This window comes from Cyrtonyx montezumae, unplaced genomic scaffold (genome assembly GCF_038088225.1).
Source record: "Cyrtonyx montezumae isolate F1298 unplaced genomic scaffold, pur_monq_1.0 scaffold_8, whole genome shotgun sequence".
Lineage (NCBI taxonomy): Eukaryota > Metazoa > Chordata > Aves > Galliformes > Odontophoridae > Cyrtonyx > Cyrtonyx montezumae.
In genome coordinates, this window is record NW_027072089.1 from 93,849,327 (window position 1) to 93,876,372 (window position 27,046).

The window sequence follows — 27,046 nt, forward strand, 5'->3', positions numbered from 1 at the left end:
TCAAAGAGTAAGTCCAGAGGTGACAGAGGAGTTATTTTGTCTTTGCAAAACTGTTCAATGCATCACAGTATGGCCTGATATTGTTTAAAATAAAGTTTCTGATACTATGAGGAACAGCAGCCTAAGAAGTGGTGCTATAATTTAGTTATGTATCTTCAACTGTATCTCAAAGCAAGAGTTAAATATCATTTCCTCTGTCCAGGTAATTAATTTCCTGTCTTCTCTGGCAATTATTCATATCCCTGTTGAGACAAAAGTATTATCACTTTGTATCATTGCCAGGCAGAGCTAAGGTCACTTAATTTCTCTGCCTTTGCACTTCCCTATAGCTTGTTGTCAGAACTGTTAGAAACATCCTTATTTTACTGCATGTGATTTTTAAATAATTGCCATTAATTTGTTTTGTTTAGCTTTACACTGGTGATTTGTTCTCCCAACTTTCATTTAAATGTACTTTCTGAGCAGAATTTTCATACAAATATCTTTGCCTATCTTGGTATTTCTATTTTTGTTATTACAAACATGTATTTATATTCCATGAAAGATACTTTTCTGAAATATTTTCAAATTTAAATTAAATTGATAAATAGCCTACAAAAAAAACCAAAGACAGAAATATTGTAAAATTTGTAGTTGTGGATGAGATTTGGAAGAATGTGTTTTAAATTTTGGATCAACAAGGGAAATTAAAAGAAGCAGAATGTACGACTGTAGAGGTCAGTGATGAAAAATGACTTTGAAGGTGTGCTTTTTTAATACAGATTAGCAAGTAAACATACAGATTGAAGGCATCTTATTTTCGGAGTGTATAACAACCTCTTTTTATTTTTCAATACAGATTAAAAAATCTTCATGTAGTTCCTTATGGTACTTCAGAATTTGACAGAAACATTATTTTTGTGACTAAGAACTGATTATGCTAAGCACAGTCTTTGACCTTCTGCCTCTGCCTTCATGGGGTTGTCTGGGAATGAGTGGATGCTTAGGAGCTTTACCTATAATCCTCCTCAACATAATTTTTAGCAGAAGATACTTAAAAATTAATTTTGCTCTGTCACTCTAGTTTATCTTTCACTGTGCCAACAATGATAGTGTGAACTTTGAGGTCTTTATTTCTGGATGCATTTCTGTACAGCTAAGTGGTTAGCAAAGGCAGGATATTTGTCTTGTTTTGCTTCCGTCTTTGGTAAAAATCAGCATGAGTTCAAGGGCAGACTTAACATATTCTTGGAAGACAAAAGTGGTGAGCATTATTAAATACACAGATACCTCATCTTAATCTAGAGCTTCTGATTTTTAAATAGTTGTAGAGTAGGACATTACTAATGGGAAGTTTCATATATACTTGTCTCATTCTTTCTCTTCTCTTAGCATCCAATTTACTACCAGAGTTGGAGACAGCTAATGTGCTCAATAGTCCTTTGCTCTGAAATGTCTTGCTGGTTTTCTTGAATGCAAAAAAAATTAATAACGCAAAATGAATTTGGCTTTACATGGTAATTTCTCCCTAGTAATTCAGTAATTCAGATACCTGACATCATTGCAGCTGTTGCCAAGTTGTTTAGGATGTTTTGACGGGACTGGCAAATATAAGTTGTCTTCTAAAAGGATCCTGTGGGAGATCTGTGCCCTTCTGGAAAGGCAGTAAGAGGCCACATGGGACACTGTAGGCTACGTAAGATGATATGATGCTTCAGTTTAGACACTCAGATCTCATCTCAGTGCTGGGGTTCAGCTTTTAGGCAGTGAGTGTAGTCAGAAGAGATTTGTATCCTAAAACGTGGGGTTTATCCAGTGTGTTTTGGACATGCATCTTAAGATGAGGTGACTCATCCAGTTATTATGTCTGGGTCTCAATGTTAGGGGGAACAGAGGACTCCTAGATGACTAGTTAGATGCCAGAGTTATGGGACATCAGTATGACACTCTATAGCTCATTTTCTTTCCATGTTGAATCTGTTAAGAAAGAAGAAACAAGGATCTGAATCTCAGGCCAGGCTCGAATGTTGTCTCTGTGCCATAGCTGTCCCAGTAGGGCTGCTTGGGTGATGCTTTTTCCACTCTTAAAACATTCAGGTGTGAAATCCCACCAGGTAGCACCTATCATCGGAAAATACTTGCTTTAGCAGCATGTATAACCAGTGTATACATGCTGTGTCTTTCCCCAAAACACTGAACTTGAACTCTGCTCTAGGTTCATGCATGTAGTGATATGTGGTTGTATTTATTAAGCTGACTTCTGTGTTAAGTCAGCATCTCCTTCAAAATTCCCTGTATTTATATTCAGAAGAGAATTTTCCTTCCTCTTTTCAGAAGCTGAATGGAAACAAATAATAGAACAGAGACCTTAAAGCACTTTTAATGCACTGCATGCTACCCACAGCCACCTCTTCAATTAAAGTGAGATCTGCTTCTAGATTGTATTCTTATGTGGAGTTCCAGTTTCCAAATCCTCCTTTCAGAGACTCCCTGAACCTGTGATAGTCTCATTTTCTGCTGCTGACTGTTCCAAATTCACCATCTGTCACATCTCAACACTGGAGAATGAAGATAGTTGTCACTAGCAATGCAAATCATTGTTATTTTGTTAAACTAACCCATGGTACATCCCCTTTTTTTTTTTCCTCTTGCTTCCAGAGAGTATAAATAATAATGTTTAAAAATGAATAAACACACATGCAAAGATCTCAGACACATTCCAAAGTACTTTCTCAGGTTTTTCATTCACTTCCTATCCCAGTAAAATCCAACTGAAGCAAGTATGATTTTGGTAGACTAAAAATGGAGTAAAATTTGCACAAAAAATTTGGCAGACATATGCAACAGCAGCAGAGGCAGTTCAACTCAGAATGCTTCTTAAAATCTGTGGACAAGGAGAGTTGAGATGTCATTTGTGGCTTGGAAAAAATGTCTACTTTGAGGTCTTGGCTTCCCTCCCTTGCTGTATTCTGTCTCACTCACCGTATAATTATTAATGCTTAAGGATGACATTCTGAAAATCTTCCCATATCTGCTACCTTTCACAACAGCAGTAAGAAATCTGCTTGTAGCAGAACTAGCGTACAACTTACAGGGATCCTAGTGGTATCTTTGCTCATTCTGATGGGTGAACAGGCTGTTGAGCTAATTGCTTGGTTTAGTTAAACAACAGCTGTTTTGAACACTGTGTTTGTACCCTCAGTAGTGTTGTTGAGGAAAATCTGTTGAGGACAGGCTGGGTCACCAAGCACCCAGTCAAGGTTGCTTTTTGCATCTGTGGGATCCTGCTGGCTGTGACACTGTGAATTAGCTTGATTGGGGAATTGCGAGATGGTGAAGCTGCCACCCTTTGTCTACTGAGTCTGTCACTATGCAAAATTATGATCTCCTCCTACCTAACACTCAAGTGAGATCGTTGTTTCAGATATGAGTCTTTGTTAATTGTTAGTGGAGATCTTTTTTAAAAATTAAATAACAAAGAATAATCTTTTAGAAGGAAGCACCCTAACTGCCACAGAAGCAGTTAAGGATCTTTGAAATTTCTTGTTGGTGGGATTTCCATGCTGATACTATCTAACATTTTTGAGGGACTGTGTACTTCTGTTCTGCTAAGATATCCAAATTATCAATCTGATAAGAATTTTCACGATAACTGTGTCAGACCAGAAAAAACGCTGAAATGTAATTTAATTTAACCATTTCCACTTTAGTAACTTTAAAGATACTGATATCCTGTGCATTGTATCCTGCATTACTTCTTTTTGTTTAGAAACTGCTGTGTGCACGTTTTCCCCTTCTTACCTTTTTCAGAGCTGTGTATCTTACCCTGACTGGAGGCACACTGTTATAAATTCAGAGCACTGCCATTTGTTTGCCATTACATGGCTTTATTTTGTATCAGTGCAAATCACAGCAGCATCCTGCTTTTTGCATGGAGCACATTTTCCTGGTGGACAATGTTGAATGGTCTAATTCATCAGAATTCCCACAGAGGAGCTGACCATTGCTCCATCTGTCCTAGTTTATCTGCCCTAGTGCTGGTACTAGGGAGGAACTGGGTGACATCTCTGTTTTGATCTTGGCGTTCCCTGTGCTCAGCTGTGCACTGCTGCAGCTCAGTCCTTCTGTATTCCCAAGTTCCTGAGCCCAACCTTCCTGCTGATGATATTCCTGCTAACTAAGTGTGGATGTGGCAGACCATCCTCCTCCTGCACCTCTGTGCCATTCTCCTCTCACCTCCCAAAAAAGGAAATCTTGGGGAGGAACAGAACAAAAAGCACAGGAGAGACAGAGAGTACCTGAGGTTCAGCAGTACCAAACCAATCTTTCAGCAAAATCTCATTATAGTAATGCATACAAAGTTGTTCATTGTACTTCTGAGGCAAGCCCAACCTTGCCCTGCATTATTTTTCAACCAGAACCTTTTACCTTGATTTCACTGGCTTTTTTCTAGAGCTAGATGATCACGGCTTCTCCCACTTGGAAAGGCATGGTTAGAAAGATGGGGTCCAGTAACCCCATGCCTAACTCTGAAGGGTTTGTGTCCATAGCTAGGACAGTGGAGCAAAGCAAGGGTTAATGGCTGTTCTGGTTTTTGGAGCATGGTGTACATGATGGTCAACTTTTGTTTGTGTAGCTCTTGTGCTGAGTAATACCCAAAGTTTCATGTCACAGCAGTTACAGATTTAGCATCTGCTTTTGCAGCCCTAGACTACAAGATTCAGACTGACCGATGGCTAGTGAAATTGAGGGTTCAGTTGCTTTGCAATGAAGTAGTATCTTTGCCCCCAGATATATTCTGTGTTTCATGTTTTCACACATCTTATGCAAAACGAACATTAGGGTCTGTGAAAGCAAACTGCACCAGGAGATCCTCAAGTTTGCAGGAAAACTTCCTCTCCCTTTAAGGAGCTATGGTCATTGCTTTGTAGGGCAATAACTAGACAAATGCTGCAGGGGAAATATTCTGAGGACTTACATTGTCTTCTGAAGGAAAGGTGTCTGATTGATTGAATCCAAAAGTACAAGTGGTGAGCTAAGGGATTTCTCCCTTTGTCTGCAAGTCACACCGACTTTGATACCTGATAGTGTTGCTTTTTCATCACTTGAGAAAAGCCAGGAGTATCAGAGGATAAGCTACAATGGATCTGAATTACTGTTCACATTGAAAGCTAAACAAACCAAAAAAGATATTTTAAATACTAGTGAACACCAAATAATTGGATTGAGCTGAATAATGAAAAAGAAGTTAATATGGCTCATCATGGTCATTGTCTGAATGATCTCTGAGGAGAAGGGCAAGAAATGAGAACAGCATCTGTTTTTCGTGTTCAGTCCTAACAGCTGCCTCCTGTCCACTTTTGTATAGACTTTAATCCTAAAGAGAATACATGTGTATTCTGATGCAGCCACTGAGTATAAGAATGTATTCAACTTCTATTTCTTAGTTTTAGCATCTATGAAATACATAAATTCATGATTCAGTTGAAGGTTTATGAACTGGATTTATAAAAGAGGTATTTTTTTTTAATCTGGCATTACCTAAATGGCTAAAGCTAATCCATAGTATTGCTAAGTATGTCTGAAAATAACTATATTGTTGGTTTTATGTCTGGCCTTTTTGGAAAGATAGACTGATTTGTTTTCAGAACTAAACTATATAGAAAAACCTGTTCTCACATGTGAGAACAGGATGGACATTTTTCCTTTATTTTGCCAGTGGTGTCTTAAGTTTCGTATAGAACTTTTCAGAAAACAATCTCCTCTGGATCCTGCAATACAAACAAAAGAGCCAAAAGGATGTTCAGAGGATCACATTGTGATTTATTCTTCCCTATAATTCATAATCTTCATAATTCTTACTGGCTCATCTGTGCAGAGAGTGTGTTAATATGTTTTAAAAAGATTGCCACATAAGCCAAAGGTGTATGCAGTTATTTATTTGACTTTTAGTGCAAGGGTATGAAAGCTGAGATGCTTCTGAGATAAGACGTCACAGCTGTACCTGGAAGAAGCTTGTGCAGACCAAACTTGGCCCTGTTTCCAGTTTTATTGAAACCAGATGCCTTTGCAGTGTTTAGCTCTCAAATCTGCAGTGCTTCATCCAGGACATGACCCTGGGAGCTGCTGTCTCCCAGGGCACGCTATGGGAGGGCATCCCGCCAGCTGCTACCACAGCAGTGCTGGAATGATGGGCTTGGTGCAAAGGTCTGACTCTCAGCATAATTTGTAAGAGCATTTAATCCTGTGGGCAGGGTTAACCACAGGGGAGATCTCAGCAGGGCCAGTCTGGAAGGGATTTTTCTTCAGAAGAGGTTGAGGCTCTGGTCACTCTGGATACTGGAGAATGTGCGCACAGACATTTGGAGGCAGATAGCACCAAAACTTTGCAGGCTGTGTAAGATGCCTCACAGTGCTCAGAGCTAGAGCTATACAATTTGTCCCCAGCATTAGTACTGTCCCCCTAGGTTCTTTTAGTGCTGCCTCATGTGCCCCAGGGCAGGGGAAAGCAGTGGTCTGGTTTGACTTCTCCCAGCTGCCACATGGTGCCTCAGTGATGGTATCCAGTTGCCACAAGTTAAGGCTGTCCCTAGGCCTCAGGCTGTGCTGGAGCTGGGCTGAATCTGAGGAGCTGATGCCCAAGCTGTTCTTCTCTATGGCCACTATGCCAAAGCCTCTGAATTGAACTCAAGATGCGCACATTTGAGTCCAACAGAGGTCCCCGCTGCACAGCTATACCTTTCACACCAAAAGAATTGTTGATTTCCTTTCTTTTTCATTCCTAATCTGTACCAATATCATATCCTTGCCTATCTCTGGACATAGATACTTTCACATACCACAGAAATCTTATCTTGAGGTGTCTTGGTTTGCCAGTGGGAACTAAGAAGACAATTCCTTCTCACTGGATTTTCTTCTTGGGGTTTGTGAATCCAGTGCCTACAGTGATACAAATCTTCTAGGCAAAGAGGTAAAATTCCTTGTCAGAGCAGTGGAGCTATGAAATTTTCTAAATCCCTGCCCTAGCGTGCCTTAAAAGCCACTCACCCTCTGTATAATAAATAGCATAGAAGACCAATATGTGCTATAATTATTGTTTTCAGACCTGAGATGACTGTCCTGCTGTGTGGTATGGATCAATTAGTTAAGATTTTGTACACTGCATTTCAGTAATATGAAGCATTTAAGAAGAAAACTGTAATATGAAGTGTAACTTCAGACACTGAAGCCATCAGGGTGGAAGTTAAGATGTATATATTTACAATAAAATACTGTCCACAAGATGGGAGATAGTTCACAAAATTTGGTGAAAGTCTGAATATTTCAGTCACAAAGACATACATCTATTTTTCAACATTCAGATTCTATATTAATGCATTCTCTGTACATCTTATACCTCTAAAACACTTGAAGGCTTCCCCAACCAAAAGATCTAGTTGCCTTTTCTTGTTGGATGCTATAACACTATGGTGAATTTCACCCTTATTGGTCAAGATTTCATTTCCAAAAGCACTTCTTTATCTTCTGATTTGTTCTGCTTCCTCTGGCTGAATTGCTCTGAGGGAGGAAAAAAATATATATATCCTTTTTATGGGTTACATTACTTATGTAGCAGGCATGAAACTGCAAACACCTGGTTGAGTTTCCCTTGCGTGAGCAGCAGCCTACCTCAGAGGGTCTGCAAACATCTGAAACTCATTCTATGCATCTCAAAGGCCCTCTCCATCACTGATTGAGTATTTTTATGAGATTCATTATGAAGCAGCTGTGACTGATACTGGTGATCACCCAGTGGAGGCTATTAATGTTTGAGATGTGGTCACTGTCATACAGAAGACTAATTATTAAATTAAGGTAAATACAATATGTATTGCTATTCCACATGTGTTATGCTTGCTCTTGGCAGGGAACATCTGGATGAGGCGATGCTTGCTGTAGGCATGGGGGTGGCTGTAGTGTTGGATTGCAGGGATGTTAATTTCTCAGTTCACTAGTGAAAGTGTTTGAAAGCATTGCTAAATTAATATCAGATTTAAAGTAGCTAACCAAAAACTGATTGGACAACAGAACAGTCTGTGACTGGGCTGCAGCCTTTCCATGAATATCCTGTTAAGATTTTCTGTTTGGTACCAGGGAAACCCCAGTGTTTTGACATTTTTCCACGTGGAGCAGTCTGCAGTAACTGTAGCATCATCTCATGTTTGGAAACTCCTTACTACTATCACTGTGGAGTATGAGGTTTTAGATGCACTGTGAATGTCTTTGTCATAGATGAAAATCCCAGACCAAATCCAACCTGGCTTAAGTACCTGCAGAGATGCATGCGTGAGCATATATGTTTGTAAATATTTCACAATCCATTTTGATAGGATGTGGCTGTGATACAAGAGCAATGAAAGAAGCTTATCTTCATTTGTGGAGAATCAGTAAGTGAGCTACTTCATAACTTAAAAATTATCTCTGGGACCTGGAGAACAGCCACAAGCAGTTGAATGCTGCTAGATATAGCAACGGATGTACACGAGGGGTACTCTTTGGCAGTAACACCCTTTGTAAGGAGTCTGTATCCTCAATCAAAAATGTACGTGGGTATTAGAAAAAAGTAACAAATATTTCTTGCTGATTTGCACCTTCAGTAGTTCTTTAAATTTAGTCTCAGTTCATCATAAGTACTGTGATTTGCACAAGGTTTATATAGTTATCAAGAAAAACTCAACATATCACAAACATATCACAACAGATCACAAACTGGCCATAGGGTATCACCATTGTAGTGAACTTTATTGCTACAACCTGTAGCGTGCTTCACAGTATTTCCTATTCAGAAGGAACTTGTCCAAGTTGTTTCATCTCAGTGGAATTATGTTGTTTAATGCTTGATGGATTGTATGTCACTAAGTAGAACAGAGGAAAGAAATGTCTTTATAATTTTGGCCACTTAGATCTTTTGTTGATAGTTTTCCTCCAATCTTCTTTTAATGAAGTGGGTATGGTTAAAAGCCTAAGATAGAAACCCAGGAGGGATTAAAACAGGAAAACAATTACTTGTTATTCTTTTATTTTTATATATATAGGCAGATTTTGATCATCATTTTTTCCTATATTTTTTGTTCTTATAAATCAATTACAAGAACATCTGTAGTTGTAAAACACACAGTGATTCTTTACTTCGTATCTTGCTAGGAAATAATAAATCAAATAGATTCTTCTTTATTGTTTCTACAAGTGGCAAAATTCTCTTTTCTTAATACCTGTCTGTCTGAATTGAATTCAGAGCTGCTCATTGGTAGAGATGAGAATTTAGCTCATGTTTTATAAATGAGGTGTTTTACCAGGTTTTTCTTTTCTTCCTGTATGAGACAGTTACAAAATACTTACCCCAGCTGGTACTTTGCACAGTAATCCATGGTTCTCATATGCCAATCTCAAATTTGCACTAGAGAGAATCTTTAGACGGTTCAACAAAACAGAAATTCAGAGTTCAATGTCAGAGAATTAATCTTCTTCCAGATGCAACAGAAACTGGTCTCAGTTGATGCAGCTGAAAATGTAAAGTAAAGCTATCCTTAAATATTATATTTGACTAAATTGAGGATCCTGTCCTTGATAACACTTTTGTGCAATAGCTGCACAACTAGAGTTGACTACAAATCAACATATGGAATTTCTCTAACACTGACAAACCCTAACTATGATAAGGCTGAGTATCATTTATTTAGGGTATACACACCTTTACATAAGGAAAGTTACTCTTATTTTCAGATGTGAAAAACTTGACAGACTACTGAAGGAATTATCTGAGAACTGTTCTTGCACAACGCAACATTTGGTTTTGCAAATTTCCAAGCTATTTCTGGCTTAGAAATGAGTCATGCACCATAATGGAAGTACTGGCACTAGCACCTTACAATGTTTAGAGGCACAACCTGTAGAACTTTGTTTTCAATGTGTTCTACCTTTAAAAAATGTTTTGTTCTTTCATATTGAAGGCCTAATGAAATTAATGGGGCTTGATGGGCCCAAAACAGAGCTCCACCACTGGAAACCTCAGACTTTTGCTGGGTTGTTAACGGTTGTCCTGTTAATAACACCCGTGGTTCTTGGTTTCAGCTGGCTTTGGGAAAGTTGTGCATGAATTAGAAAAGCAAGCTGTGTGGACAGAAAGAACACGAGAGAGATGCCCCAAGGACTGACCATGGAGGACTCTCACTGACAGATAGCACACAGGGCTGCCTCTCCACAGGACCACGTAAAGAACGTGATACCGTCCCTGCATTTTCCAGCCATATTTCACAGGAAACCTAGAGTATGCTTCCAGAATCTCCAGATATGAGTGTGCATGTTAACTCACCTTTTATCATAGCAACCAGATGCTTGCAAAGAGTTCTCTTTCAGTCATCCTTTCAAAAATCCTACATGACCTCATACATTTGTGTCCCTCCAACTTAGCTGTGTGCTTTTTAACATTTCATTTATTTTTGTCTTACAGTATATGATTCAAAGGGAATAGTGACACTGAGCAGCTGCAGATAACCTAGTGAGGCCTGATGGTATGCACTGCAATGTGCCACAAAGGGTCATGTTGAGTTTGAAGTGAGATTCACGCTTTCATTACAGTTGGCCCAAGATAAGGATGTCCAGAGTTAAGCATGCAAATCAGATTTGTCTAGATCTTGAACTTAAGAGAAGATGCTTCAGAGAGAATTGAAGGCGAGTGCATACCAGCACGTATGAAAATTTTGATAGTATCTTTTTTTTTGCTCTAGCTTTCTCTGTTTTTCTAGTTACAAGTCAGAGAACTGTGCTGCTTCCATATGTGTATGTATGATATCCTACAGCACACAGGCATGCTGTTGTTGAACACCTCCACTGTTGCTGAAAAGTTAAACCTTGTAATAACGCCAATACTTGTGACCTCTCTGCATATTTAAGGGGAAGAATATTGGTGATATTTTGTTTTTGGTAATGATCTGTTGGCTTTTTTTTAAATCTGAAGATGATGAGTATACATAAATGCAGGGTTTTTTTTCTATATTTATTTCTAGGTGGTTGTTTAGCCAGTGACTATCATAGATAGGATTCCTCTTATGCTCTTAGTATTGTATTTTCATTATAAAAGCCACGATGTTCTGTAGAAGACAGAAATCACTTGTGTAAATGTACAAATCCATACTACTATGTGCAGTGCACTATGTTTGAAACTGGAATTTAAGAGGTTGATTTGCCTGTCTTTTTTCTGATCTTCTATTAATGTCACTCTTCTGTTATTTCTTGCAATTCAGAGAAGTATCCATTATTTATTTCCCCAAGTGACATGGGGCCCCAGGCCTTATTCAGTAAGTATCATCCAGCCCTGCAGTAAGTAATTTTGTTGTAGTCCCACTTGTGGGCTGTTATGAGAACAAGAACTGGTGAACATTTTACAAAGGTTGAGAATGATCTTCAGAATATGGGATGCAGTAGTACTGTTATCCCTGTTTTACAGATGTGGAAAAGAGGACAGGGTTAAAAAAGCAATCAAAAGCACATTCTAGTTTGGGATATTGAGCTTCAAGAACTCTTACCAAAGTAGAGTTTAAATGTTTAATGCTCAGCTCTGGTTTGTTTTGCTTTCTGTTGTGCATGCTCTGTCTTTCACTAATGTGACCCCAGTGCAGAATTTGTCACATCCTACTTAAATGCTCACAATAATCACTTGAGGTGGTACACCTTTGTCATCTCCAGCTAAGCCAGAGAGAGATGCCCTCTTTCATGGAGGGAATAATCAGGTCTATGTAGGATGTTTACCTTAGAAAGAGATTAAATATCCTCTGCAAGTACATATTTCTTCTTCATGGACTATGAAGGGAGAAAAGACCAGCAGAAAAAAGCTGAGGTCTCAGGTCAACTGATGTGAACTCCTCTCAGAGGTCTAATGTTAGTAGTGCCACAATGAAGACTCTAGTTCCTTTTGGATAGATTTTGGATATCATATTAAATTCAGGTATCACTGTTTTATTGTATAGTTTGTTACAATAAATACATATCAGTTAATTACACATCTACTAGATAGATACATGCATGCATGTTTGCATCCATCCATACAGTTCTGTATACTGACTGTGAAACATACAGGCATTTCTGAAAAATTAAGAGCAACTAATGCAAGGCAGAACTATGCTGTTCTTAAACTGAATTTTAGATGTTCTTCAAAAGGATTTTATAGGAGGCAAGTTTCATGTTAATCGTTTAGAAAAACACTGCTAATATCTTTATTACTTGATAGTTCCAGGATCTTACTGTTTCAGTGCCTGACCACCTTCTCAGTGAAGTGCCTTTTTCTGATATCCAACCTGAACCTCCCCTGTCAAAGCTTCACACTGTTTCCTCGGATTCTATTACCGGTCATAAGAGAGAGGAGATTAGAGCCTGCCCCTCCACTACCCCTTGTGAGGAAGCCATAGGCTGCAATGAAGTCTCCACTTTGTCTTCTCCTGGCTGAACAAACCAAGCGACTTCAGCCACTCCTCTTACATGTTCCCCTTTAGACCTTTTACCATCTTCGTAGCACTACTCTGGTCACTCTATTCTTTTTCATGTCATTTTTGGACTGCGGCACCCAAAACTGCAGCCAGTGCTCAAGGTGAAGCCACACCAGTGCAGTGTAGAGCAGCAGTCCCTTCTCTCAAACAGGGCTGTGCTTGAAGTACCCTGCTGTCTTTCCCTGCTTCCTGGGCAAACTTACATTCACTTGCTGTTGGCCAAGACTCTGGCCAGGCACAGGCTATCTCCTGCATAATTTGCTGAAAAGCCTGCTGCTGCTTAGGGCCCCATACAAAATCATTCTTCTTCCATGTCACCCAAAAGAGAGGGCTCACAATGAGACTGTAGTTTGGAACATGCATTCTCCAAAAGCCCACTACACCCAAAAAAGCTTGGGTCTCTGTCTTACTGGTGGGTGGAGACATGGCAGTGATTTTGTTAATCACATCTGTAGGGATATGACGACGTCCATCTTGACACTTGAACTGAATTTCCTGTGCAGGCCCTTTCACTTTGCTTCGCTTGATAGCAAAACCAGCTCGCAGGAGGATCTGGATTATTCTCTCTCCTTTCTCGAAAACTTTCCCTGTTGTATTGCCCCACACAATGAGACAGGTATACCTGGAACTGTCGATGATCAACGGAGCTGGAGCATTGACTCTTTAACTCCAAAAGCACTACATGATGTTATGATGTGGAATACCAATACCAAAAATTATAGAACAGGTAATGGTAATTAGTAAATTAGCTTTCCTCCTCAGATCGTTGCCGCTGTTTTGTTTCTAGGCCCATCTCCCTTTTCCATTTTCCCTTTCCCCTTTCCCAGGGCATGGGTCCATGGGTCCCCCTGCACCAATCGTCACGGAACCAGGCCAAACCTGCCCGTAAACCGTTGACAGACTCCCAGATCCATTTCAGTGGGGCTGCCCTCCAGCATCTCATCCCCAAATCTGTGTGTACAGCCAAGGTTGCTCCTTCCCAGATGCAGAACGTAGCACTTGCACTTGTTAAATTCCATGTGCTTCGTGATTGCCCAGCTCTCTAATTTGTCTAGATCTCTCTGCAAGGCCTGTCCAATCTCAATCAAGTCAGTAGCTCCTCCCAGTTTAATATCATCAGAAAACTTTCTCAAAACACCTTCTACTCCTACATCTGATCATTTATGAAAACTTTAAAGAGACCTGTCCCTAAAATGGAGCCCTGGGGACCTTCACTAGTAACCAGCTGCAAATCTATTGCAACTCCATTTACTATAACCCTTTGCACTCAAGCTATCTGCCAATTGCTCACCTTTTGCATTTTATTTTTGTCTAGTCATATGCTGGACACTTTGTCCAGAAGGCTACTGTGAAAAACAATTTTGAAAGCTTTACTGAAATCCAAAAAGATAACATTAGCTTGCTTCCATTGGTTAACTAGGTGGGTGACCTTGTCATAAAAGGAAATTAAGTTAGTTAAACAGGACCTTTCCCTCATGAACCCATGTTGGCTGTGACCAGTGACCATGTTGTTCTTCAGGTGTTTTTCAGTAATTCCCAGCATAATTTTCTCCATAATTCTACCAGGTACTGAAGTGAGACTGAAAGGCCTGCTATTACCAGGCTCTTGTTTCTTGCCCTTCTGTAAAATTGGAACAATGTTTGCCAGCTTCCAGTCATCTGGAACCTCTCTGGATTCCCAAAACTGTTGAAAAATAATGGAGAGAAGTCTCATAATGACGTCAGAGAATTCTCTGACTATCCTTGGATGAACCCCATTGAGTCCCATGCACTTACAAGCATCCAGGATGGAGCAGCAAATCCCACACAAATTTGTGGTTGACTGGGAATTGATTGTTACTGTAGTTGTGGTCCTCCAGCTCAGGACACATGCGGTCTCAGAGCCCATCATTGATGTAGATGACAAAGAAGGCATTAAATGTCTTTGATTTGTCTATCTCTCTGTTTATAAGATGACCATTCTCATCCAGTAACAAACAAATGATGTTCTCTCTGGTCTTTCTTTTGCTGTTAACGCATTAAAAAGAAACAAACAAACAAAAAAAAGCACACATTTTATTATCCCTCACAATATTGACTGCTTCAGCTCTGACTGAACTTTGGCCACACAGACTCCCTACAAAGGTGAACAGCATTTCTGTAGTCCTCCTATGTTACCTGACCTTGCTTCCAACAGCCATACCCTTTGGTCTTTCACCTAAGCTCTAGGAGAATATCTCTGTTCAACCAAGCTTACCTGCCCTGCCTGTTTGATTACCTACTTTTTGGAATTGACTGTGCCCTCAGGAGGAGGTTCTTAATAAGTGACCAGAACTAATGAACCCCAGTGCCTCTAAAAGCAGTTCCCAGGGGGCCATACCATCTAGTTCCATGAGTAACTTGAAATCTGCTCTCCCCATATCCATGGTTGAGGTTTGGGTGGTAGATTTCCTGTTAAAATGTAAAAAAGCAGATTTTTCTTTAGAGCTAGTATACAGATTAATTTAACACTTTCTGGGTTAGTGGAGAAGATGCAGGCAATATTTCTGAGATTGTGTAGTGGAAATGCTAAGACTTGGCCTGTAACAGCGATTGAGCACCTGGTGAGAAGGCAGGGCTAACCCAGGGGCACTCAGGTGCATGCAATGTACCTGAGTGACTGGAAGGGGTGGAGCCAGGAGTTACTCCTTCCCAGACCTCATTGAAGGGTTGGCAGTAAAGGTAGAAGTATCTTGTTGGAGAATTCTGTCTACCTGAAGCCTTCTAAGGGTAAGCAGTTTTTTTTGTTCTTTTTCTGCTGTGTTCGTTACGTTTGAGATTGTCCATGCTAGAAATAGCCCAGGACTTTGCTCCTCAGCTATTATTGCTGCATTCTCCATTGTGTTAGAGCATTACAGGAAGTTTATGGACATAAGAATTAGCTGTTCACTTATGACCGGATAAATGGTAGGCATGTCCTTCCAAAGTTTTTAGTTTTACTTGAGGTATCTTTAATAAGAAGTATAAGGACTCTCACCATTACTAGTCTTGACCTATTTTATTTTATCTCAAAAATTGTTTATTATTTACAATTCTGAGGCTGCAGGTTCTGCCATCAAATAAACCTTGTACAGAAAAATCTTTCTTTGTTACTTTCATTCTGATACTTTTCCAAGTCAATTCAGCATTCCCAGTTTCATTGAATATTTGAAAGAAGGCTGAAGACCTTTTTCTGGAGTACCCAATTCTATGCTTTTCACTTAATTTGTTTTTTAAATCACAGCAGCTCTTGCTAATTCCTTATAGAGGTAAAAGAACAATCTGTTAAAAGCATCTTTTTAAAGCATTCATGTCAAGGTACTGTAATTCTGTACACTCAGAGAAACACTGTCTTTTTAACACTAAAGCAAGGTACGTATGTTAGTGGTCTTCCTACTTGAAGTGTATAACATCTGTACTTTTCTGTTTCTTGGGGGGGGGGGGGAGGGAAGAGTTGTCACTTAGCAAATTGCTTTTCTGATTTGTGTTGACCAGAAAGCTCCCATTCTTAAATTATTTATCAATACATAAGGATTTTTAAATTATTAATTAGTTTAATAATAGCGATCTGATATTAAGCAGGGTTAAACAAAGAAAAAAAGAGTGCTTCCCTTAGATCTAAACAGGAGCAGAATTTCTGAATGGGTTTGATGTTGCTCTCTTCCTCAGAGTTGATTCACTGCATTTGGAGGGATTCATCAGTGCTATAGGTTTTGCTCTTCTGAAAACTCTTAAAACTGATTTAACATCAGTTAGAGCTAAGAATAGGAAAACAACTCATCCAAAATGGGGAGAATATCAGAACTGAGACATAGGATAGAAGAATCTGTTCCCAGGTCTTCAAAACTTTCTACAGAGTTTATGGACATTGTATGGCTATTTTATTTATATTTATTTTATGGCTATTGTATCCTTTCAAAATCTGTGGACTTTATATATATGTATATAATTACAGATTTGATAATTCCAGTGGGATATTGAGCTGGCTCTATGTCATCAGGGCACTATTAGCTAAATATCATCCACGGGAACCAGTATGTGGTCATTTAGAAGTCATTTTCCTTTACAGAAGACTCAGGCTGTAGTCTTAAATGCAAATCTCATTAACAGAGGTGGTAAAATAATACAACGCAATACCTTTTTTTTTGTCTTCAGAATTCTTAGAGTATTAAAAAGAACAGTGGGCAAAAGTGTTTTAAATATATTAACTTTTTTTTAACTCTGCAAGCCTTTGTTCTCAAGAAAGAAAACTGCTGTTTCACTTCCCTGAAGCTATTGGTAATATGATGCAAAAACATCAGAGAAAATCTAATCCAAGATAGGTGCAGTCCCCAAGGGAACGTGCTCTTCTTTGTTTTATATTTCCATTGTAAATCTGGGAGATTTTGCATGCAAACATCTTATTTCATGGAGCTGCCTCTCAAATTGAGAGATTAAATCTAGCACAGTATAAAGGGCTTTTCAATAAAGTGAGTTGCACAGTCTTCTGTTTATAGAAAATTGATGCATCATCTGATATGTCTAAAATTGCTAACTTCTACTTCAGTAAAGCTGCAGGAATTTCAACTAGCCCATTATCTAATCAAGAAAAATATTCCCATTGCATCTTGTCTTTAAGATAGCTGGTTGGAAGCAGCTTTCAGGCAGCTGTGTATCACAATTCATTACAGCTGCAAAATAAGGTTTTTTTTCTTGAGAAAGTTGTGTTTGCAGAACTATTTATCATCCACAAAGTATTCTAAAATGCCTCAAAAGCTACAAAGCAGTTATTAAATACTAACTCTTGTTTTCCCCCACTCTTTTCCTATACCATCAAAATTTATATATATAAGGTAAATAATTGTTACTGCTTAGAATGGTGAAGGAACTAGCTGCAGTAAGAACACTTGGCATGAGCCACAGACTATTTTTGCATTCTGGGATCTTCACAGCTCCCTGTGTACTTGAAGTTTCCCATTACTAGCATATCTTTCTCCGCAATAGAAGCCAGATGAGTTTGCTAATTCTTCACTACCTCAGCATGTACCATTCTTTGTGATAACTTGTGGGGAGGTGGGATGAGTGGGAGATGTCCTTATTGGCAAAACCCTGTGAGTACAGCCCTGTTGAGGGGCACACACTCAGTCCATGGTATCACAGGGCTGGCACCTCTCCCTGCTCTGTATGCTGAGCACAGCAGCGGAACATACATTCTACCCATCTGGCAGGGCATCACCATGGTTAACCAGCCCTTTGCCACTCCCTGTCTGCTTTCTGACAGGGGACTGTTTTTGAATTAAGTACCAGAAAGAGTTTTGAGGTAAGGAGTTGAAAGAAATCCATATGTAAGCACAATCGAAAAGTAGGGCAGATATCAGCAAGGGTTATGTCCAGCATCTCTACAACATTGGGACAGCAAACCATGACGTGCTGTATTTCATCTCCTACCAAGCAAGAAAGATGTAAAAGGTTTAATTAACAGCAGTGACCTTTTCTGTGGGACTTTCCATGAGCAGATCTCAAAGGGCATTACTAATGAGTTAAGAAAAACAGTATGCATCTCCTGAGTACACATCCACCCCTCACAGTTCTTACTCCTTTCTCACCATTCCTCTTCTCTGTAGTACTGTGCGGAAGAGCGGCTCTCATGTGCTTGCAGGGCAGGACTGTTGATTTTCTTTCGTGCTGTATGGGGCTTCACCAGGCACTGAGGCAATGGTGCAGAGGACATTTTTCTGATTTAGCTTTAAGAAATGGAAAGCTGATCCCTGTTCCTAGGAGATGTAGTGAGAAATGTATCTAAAGGAGAATCTGTTACTAAGCATGTTCTGGTACTGTTTTCATCTCGGGGTTTTTTTTCAGTGGAAGGTACTTTCTCAGATGAGACAACTAATACATGAATTTAGAATATAGATTTTTAGATACTTATTTCTTTCATCTAGAAAGGGAGTAGCACAAAATCCCTGTATTTTGAACAGTTATTTTGTGTACTGCAGAAACACCTCTAGGTCCTGAACTTTCACGAAGACTGTAATGGACTAGACAAAGTGCAAATATATGACAGGAGATAACTCGAAACCCATCATGGAAAAGCTTAATAGATACACTGAGGTAAAGGGTGGGAAAGGTTGTACATTATGTGCAACAGAGGGCTGAGTTTCCTAGCTGACAATCCATGCCTGACTTCATTACTGAGGAGGTTGGTTGTTTTCAGCAACAAGCCGTTACTTCTGCTAACTGTACCATAAGAAAAGCATTTAATCCATCAGAAAATAACTTAGTCAGCTAACAACAATAAAAAAGCTTATCTTAATGATAAGAGGAGAGCAAGTTGCTTGGCTGCAATCGGGTTAGGGTGGGATTGGGTACTCCATGTCCACCCATTTCTACATGAGTCTTTCTCAGGAGCAGATGTATGAGCTGCAGTGAAACTAACTGTGTTGGAAATCGCCTGGTCCTGAACAAAGTTCTTCTGTTAGCCCTTCACAGCCAGACAGAGACTGCAATAATGGTGTAGGGAGATGCTGACATGCTGGATAGTACTGTGGAAGACTGTTATTAGGAGATCTATCTCTGCTCTGTGGTGCAGAGGGATTAGAAGCCCACCCCAGGCATTTCCTGAACTTTCTCTCTGGCCTCTCACCTTTTCCACCTAAAAGTTAATGTCCTGACTGCTGGGGAGGGCTGGGAAACTTCTGAAGATGAAGGCGATGTGAAGAGTTTCAGGTGTTCCCTTGGTTGCACCTGGAGGAATTTTGTCTTTTTTTGGACCATGGGATGGTTTACTTGGTGCTTGATCTGATGGCTGCTAGTGGGTCTCATTTGTATCAAAGGGGGAAATTAATCCTAGGCAAGGAGCTGGCAGGACTTGTTGAGAAGGCTTTAAGCTAGGTATGAAGGGGGAAGGGGATAAAACCAGGCTCACTAGAGATGAGCCTAGGGGAATGATGACAGAACTGGGGCTGAGGCAAGGAGCTCAGCTGAAGTGCATGCAGCATGGGCAATAAACAGGAGGACCTGGAAGTTACTGTGTGGCAAGCAATCTCAGAATCATGGTGGGATTGCTCCAGCAGCTGGAGTGCTGCAATGGATGACTATAAGCTCTTCAGAAAGGATGAGTGAGGAAGGAGGTTTGGGGTGGTGGCATGACTCTGTGTTTTGATGTTACTGAGCTTGGGGTTGGGAAAGATGAAGTCAAATCTCTATGGGTGTGGACCAGAGGGAGGGTTAACGAGGCTGACATCCTGGTGGGGGTCTGTTATGGACTGCATAAGCAGGGTGAAGAGACAGATGAGGGTTTTATGAGCAGCTGGTAGAAGTTGCACAGTTACCAGCCCTTGTTCTCCTGGGAGACTTCAACTTCCCTGATATATGCTGAAAATACAATTCAGAACAGAAGAAGCAGTCTAGGAAGTTTCTAGAGTATGTGAAAGATAACTTCCTGACAGCTGCTAAGAGAGCCTAGCAGGGAGGAGCCCTGCTTGACCTGCTGTTCACAAACAGAAGAGGTCTGGTGGGAGATGCAGAGGTCAGGAGCTGCCTTTGACAGAGTGACCATGAGATGGTAGAGTTCTCAGTTCTTGGTGAAGTCAGGAGGGGACCAGCAAAACTGCTGCTTTGGGCTTCTGAAGTGTGGACTTCAAACTGTTCAGAACCCTGGTAGGGAGAGTCCATTGGGATTCTTTCTATCAGGGAAAGGGGTCTGAAGTTCTCAATGTCTTTTTTTACATCTGTATTTAAAAACCAGACCAACTACCCTCTGGATACTCTATCCCCTGACGTGAAAGTCTGGGATTGGGAGCAGAATAACCACCACACAACTAAGGTAGAAACAGAGACCTACTACTCCACCTGGATTGTCACAAGTCCACGGGGCCAAGCTGCTTTTCACCGTCTATCAGCACTCCTGGTCAACTGGAGAGGTCCTAGGGGCTTGGAGGCTTGCCAGTATGACTCCCATCTATAGGAAGCATCATACCCAGGAGCTACAAGCCTTGTCAGCCTGACTTTGGTGCTGGGAAAGATTAGGGAGTAGATCATCTTGGGAGAGATCACATGGTGTGTGCAAGACAGACAGAGGATTGGGTCCAGTCAGCAAGGGTTCATGAAAGGCAGGTCTTGGTTGACCAACCTGATCTTCTGTGATCAAGTAACCCACTTGGTGGATGAGGGAAGGGTTTTGCTGATGCTACCTATACTTCAGCAAAATCTTTGACACGCTCTCCTGCAGTATTCTCCTGGATATGCTGGAAGCCTGTGACTTGGACAGGTATACTCTTTGCTGGATAGAAGTCTGGCTGGAGGGCCAGGCCCAGGAAGTGGTTGTGAATGGAGTTGAGTCCAGCTGGTGACTGATTACAAGTGGTGTTCCCCATGCTAAGTATTGGGGCCTGTTTTCTTCAGTATCTTTACTGATGAACTGAACATGGGGACTGAGTGCACCCGCAGGAAGTTTGCAGATGACACCAAGTTGGGAGGCAGTGCTGATCTCCCTGGGGGTAGGAAGGGCCTACAGAGGAGTCAGCACTGGCTGGATAGCTGGGCTGAGGCCAGTGGGATAAAGTTCAACAGGACCAGGAGATGGGTCTTGTACTTTGGCCATGACAATGCCAGGCAATGCTACAGGTTTGGAGCAGAGTGGCTAGAAGATTTTGTGTAAGAAATGGACCTGGGGGTCCTGATCAGTGCTTGGCTGAACATGAAGCAGCAGTGTGCCCAGGTGGCCAAGAAGGCCAATGGCATTCTGGCTTGTATCAGAAATTGTGTTGCTGGTAGTAGCAAGGCAGTGATCATCCCTCTGTACTTGGCACTGGCAAGGCTGCACCTTTAAGTACTGTGTTCAGTACAAATGTCAAGGCTCTGGAGAACGTCCGAAGAAGGGCAATTAAGCCAGTGGGGTGTCTGTAACACAAATCTCACAGGGAGTGACTGAGAGAGCTAGGATTGTTCAGTGTGGAGAAGAGGAAGTTCTTTACAACTGCTTGAAAGAGGTTGTGTTGAGATGAAGGTTGGCCCCTTCTCCCATGTAATTAGTGATAGGACTGGAGGGAGTGGCCTCAAGTTGTGCTAGGGGAGGTTCATGTTTGATGTCAGGAAAAATTCTTTCTCTGAAAGAGTGGTCAGGTGCTTGAACAATCTGCCCAGGGATGTGGTGGAGTCATTGTCCCTGGATGTGTTCAAGATGTGTTTAGGTGTTATTCTAGGGGACATGGTTCAGTGGGAAAATATGGGTGGTAGGTGAACGGTTGGACTAGATGATCTTGGAGGTCTTTTCCAACCTTGGTGGTGTGATTCTGTGATAAGATAAGAATTGTGGCCTGTAGCTGGGAGCAGAGTCTAGAGATTACTTTTTTTTATTATTTTAAACAGATGTATTAATCGTGACTCAAAGCAGGGATAGCAATGGGAAACTGGAGCTGAAAAGAGTAAGGCAGGAGAAGGTCATGATTTATTTTAGACATAAATTACGTATTAATTATGACATGAAGGAGGGGTCACTGTGGGAATCTGTAGCCTGAGGAGGACAAAAAGAAAAGATGATTTCAATTGCAAGTATATTTATTGAAGCATAACTCGAAACAGGGACTGTGTGGGAATCTGCAGCTGGAAATCATAGGGCAATGGGAAATACTACTTGGAGGAGATGGCATTATTTTAAACACATGTACAGTTCTTCTCTCAAAGCAGGCAGTAGGGTAGGAAGCTGCAGTGTGAGAATGGCAACTTGAGAGGAGAGGATCTTGAAGGTTTTTCAGATGTGTTAGGAGCTAGGGAAGACTGCTGAGCCACATTTCCTAGAGCTGAAACTCAGTCTTCTCCCAGAGGTGGGTGGTTCAGGCTTCTCCAACCTTCTCACAGCAGCCTGAATTTGCCTATGTGACAATGACAGAGCTCAGACCTAAAGAACAAGGCAACTGGTTCTAAAGATGGTATGCTTGGTGTTTGGCAAGTTTTCTCTGGGGATGGCTGCAGCCACCAATATATACACAGACCATTGCCTTTCTCTTGGCTCTGTCACTCATTGTGGAGATGCCTCAGCTCCAAAGCCATGAGCTCTCACCATGGGTGCTGCTTAGGTGCAGGTGGTCAGACAGGGCCAGCTGGAGCAGAGCTCTCTGCTGTGTGCACCTGCTCTTGTCTGGGCTACAGAAACAGTCATTCCCCAAGAATTAGCCTAAAGGAGCAGGCTTGCTTGCTTGCTTTGGAAAGCTGTTTTACTAGAGAAGGAGGATTTTTGTTTCAAATGGTGCATGGCAGTGGTTAGACAGGGAATGCTGATCCATGGAAGTGTCACAAAATGCTAGCACCAATTTCCCCATACTGTAGAGGAAGCAGGCCTTCCTCGAGCTCTGGTCTGAAGTCATGTGTCTGCCCAGTGTGATCTGTATTACAGACCTGAGAAGCAATGTTGCACAGGTTGGTGCATAGGAGAGCCACTAAACAACATGGTGTCATTACAAAAACCACCTGTGCTGAATAACTTTACCCTAATAAAATGTGAAGACTGGTAGAATTCAGTGAGGTTCATAACACAAATGTTACTTTATTGAATGGATAGCTTTAGTAATTGTTTCGTTGTTCCAAAGAGTAAAAAACATTGAAAAACTTGATCTAGACTGCTTCAGGTGTTTTTCAGGGGGCATACCAGCCTGACTCTGCGAATCGTGCTTCTGCAGCCATGCTGCTGCTTCCATTTGAAATTCCAACCATTGAGAACCCTCTTTATGCCTTTTGAGTCAGTGTGTGCATATTTCTGTATGAATGTACTTTCAAAGATCAATTTTATTCCTAGAGAGATGGCAGCTTTTGCAGGGCTAGTGAGAGTCAATACTTGTCTTGCGCTGATTTCTCAGCCTACTCATGTCTCAGTTGATGGGCTCATTCTTGGACTGCGGTAGTCCTTGAGCTCAGAGCAGGAGGAATTGTCTGCACTTCCTGTGCCAAACTCACGGATTTGAAGCTATTCTGTGCCTTGAGAGTTGGTAGGAATTCCCGAAAGTGACAGACTGGTTTTCTCTTACTCTGTTCTTTCCTTGATCTTCTTAAAGAAAGGTAGTTTCTTGTTATCTCAGATTTCAAGCATAAATTTTTGTTGCCTCTTCGCAATCTGAGAGAAACAGGAAAAGAAATGCTATTTTAGTTTAGTTGGGAATATGTCACATGTGAAAGCTCTAGAAAATCCATCAAGTATTTCCTGAATTTCAGCCCTTAGTAGTATTTACTTTCTATTGCAGATTTTCTAATGTTGCTGTTCCTACTTGTTCTATCATCAGACAAATTTTGTACTTTGAAGTTCCTACCTCCTCCAAATTGACACGTCCAGTCTCAGATATTCACACATGGAAGTCAGCAGACATACTAAGAAAGCAAGTGAAAAAACATTCAGATTGTAACCTAATTCTTATGTGGTTGCAAATATGAACCGTCACCATTGATGGTGGAAGTGTATTAATCCATGTACTCCTTAACCTTTCAAACAAAGAGCTCATGGGAGTTTTTGATGATAAATGGTTGAGAAACACTTCCCTACGTGACAACTTCAGTCACTTCTGATTGAAGTGTATGCATGGTCTAGTATTGTTTGGAGATGTCTCAGGGGTGGCTCCTTTTTCATTCATGTCTACTGTGTAATTCCAAGTCAGGTACTCTTATTTCATAAATGATGATATTTAAGTGAAAAATTTAAAGGGCAAGTATTTTTCACTTTGTGAGTCCATGGTATCTGATGTTTAAAAGGCAGTGCAAACAGACAGATTTGGCTCAAAACTGCAAATCCCCATATGGGACAGATCAGTAAGTCATCTGCTGCTGAAACAGATATCAACCACTTGAAGGGGTTGGAAATAGGGTTTTATTGTCTGGATAAAAATCTGAGAGTTTTTGAGGAAAAAATTGCATATCAAAATAAGATGAAAAATGTCAAATATTGTATTTAATCACTCAAAGTGTTCAAATTGATGTGTTGTTTTAATTACTGCTTACTATATATCTTTTTCACTGAGCAGGTCAGATTTCCTTTAAAACTGTTAGAACTTCAAAATCTTTTTCCAGATCCTGTCAGAACATGAAGTTTTCAAAAGGAATTTTTTTCTACAAAAAATTGGCATTCCTGTTAATAAGTGTGCTTATGTTGCTAATGAATTTTCCACAATTCCTAGTTGCCAGTGCTTTCTTAAATTCACCTTTTGAGAATGTTCAAAATGTTAAAGAAAAGTGACAGCTTATCTGGATTTATGATTATTTTTTTTGTCACTTTAATAGTTTTTTCCTGTAAAAGCAACAACTGACAGTAAATACTATTGAATTTTACATTTAACTTTTCTAAGATGGCAGATATTGCACAAACATACAAGTTGAACAGTGCTATCCCGGTTGTATCAAAAAGCAGTGAACCTTTACCTCTCAGAAGAATAAGTCATGACACAACATAGCTCATATTGTTGCAATTTATGCCTTCTTGAATCTTCCCTTGGTTCTTTTTATCATCCCTATTCAGTTCAGTTGTGTTGAGTGTCTAATCTCCCTGTTTCCCAGGCTCCCAGGCTTTGAAGCCTTACTGTCCTCCAGTTCTGCTTCTGCAGTACTCATCCTCAAACCTTCACTGATCACACTCTGTTTGATACTTCCCCAGGGTTTCACACTGCCTATTGATAGCTTCTCTTTCAAATCCTCCTCTCCGCTTCTGCTGCATTTCTCTCAGGCTTGAATTCATTCATGTCTAAGCTGCTCAGGCTCCAAGATTTTAGAGATGTAAGGAGCTAGAACCTGATCTTTGAGACAAAGGTAGTTATGTAAAATCCATATGGAGCAAATCATGGCAAAAACTGCATTTACCTACTTCCCTCCCACCTCCCCCCCCACCGCCCCCAAACAGAAATCATTATAGCTTTACAGCATTGTATAGCTGAGGAGTATACATGAGAACTAGGTACCAAACAGTAGTAAGAATCAGACCAGCGAATGATATGAGACATGGAAATGATAGGGGAGATGAAGCATGAATTTCTGAAATGTTAGCAATGCAAACATTTTTTTCTTAAGGTGATGCTTACAGGCAAATCTCCCTGGGGAGAGTGCACCATGAACATAATGCAAAGCTGAGGTAGGACTAATGCAGTAAAACACTAGCTTCCTATCCCCTGAATTTTACAAGGCAAGCACTGTAGCACTGTACTTGTCACCTCTATATCTCATAGAAGGTTGCCAGCGCCAACAGCAACACAGGAGAAGGTGGGTGTACACAAGAAACTCTTGGTGTGCATCCAAACAAAAGAAAGAATCCAGGGCAAAGAAGCATGAATGTTAATAATCTTGCCAGAGATCCTTTCTTCAAGGCTAATAGTTCAGTAACCTCCTTTGATGTATGACTTGAATATATCACAGCATCTGTGTGCCTCCAGCACCTCCCCTAATGCAGCCAGAATTAATTAGTAAGCAGGAGTGGAAAGGAGCAAATGACCCTGTATGATGCAGATGAGTTTGTTCTTACTGGTAATGCACTGCTACCAATAATCTAAGTGGAATTTTAATAAAGCACATGTAGTGGCTGGTTCCCAGTAGCCAAAAGTCTGTGGTAGACTTCATGCCCTATAGCCTTTAATTATTCATCTCAATGAACAACAAGAAACAGATGCCTAAGGTACTGGACAAATCTCTTGACCTGCTCAGACAAGAGATGAATGTCCATTGAATTCATTCTTCTATTTATCAGTTGTTTTCATTACTCCAAATCTAATAACATTGTTTGCACTGAGGGATAGCACTATCCAGCAAGTGATCACATCAACAGTGCAAGGAATTCTGCTGGGTTTAACCTAAATGGTTTCAAAGGAGAAATCAGTTTTTTCTTGCACTGCTAGAATTGGCGAAAACTAAAATGTAACAATCTTTGTCCACTCTCAGCTCTACAACCATATGCTGAGATCAAGACAAGTTCTCTTTTCAGGTTGCTTTTTCTGCCTGTGAATTAGATGTAACTGCCAGTTTGTCTGAAAAACAATAAAATCCTCTTCATTGTCTTACAATTGTCCTATTCTGGGAATCACAAAATACATATCCATCATATAAAGTAGTTGGAAGGGGAAGGCAGTCTTTCTGTGTGCAGTTTTTAAGACCCTTTGCAATAGCCTGGCTGCATTTTTTTGAGAACATCAAGTATCTTCCTCTCTTCACCATAGTTCTTCCTTCTTTGAAACTTTTTAAGGATTTTTTTTCTATGCAGCCCATTGTCTCTAATAAGAAAGAGAATCTGTCTACTCTTTCTTTCTTAAGCCTTGGATTTGTGCTGATTCTTGACCAAACGTAGCTTTCTCACCATAGAAAGATGAAGACTATTTCTCCCTGCTTTTTTCTCCTTTCCTACATGCTTTATCTTTGACTGCAAACTAAAACCAAAGAATCCTTTAACCCTAAGATGCGTATAGCTAGCGTAATATGCATCTGCTTGTCAAGGTATTTTGCTATTTACTCTTCTGTTATATTTATCTGAGAAGAAATGTTCTCTGTTCTAGCATAATGGATGAATACAAAAAGCCCGAGTCCAACTACAAGTCTGTAGAATTGCTCAGGTT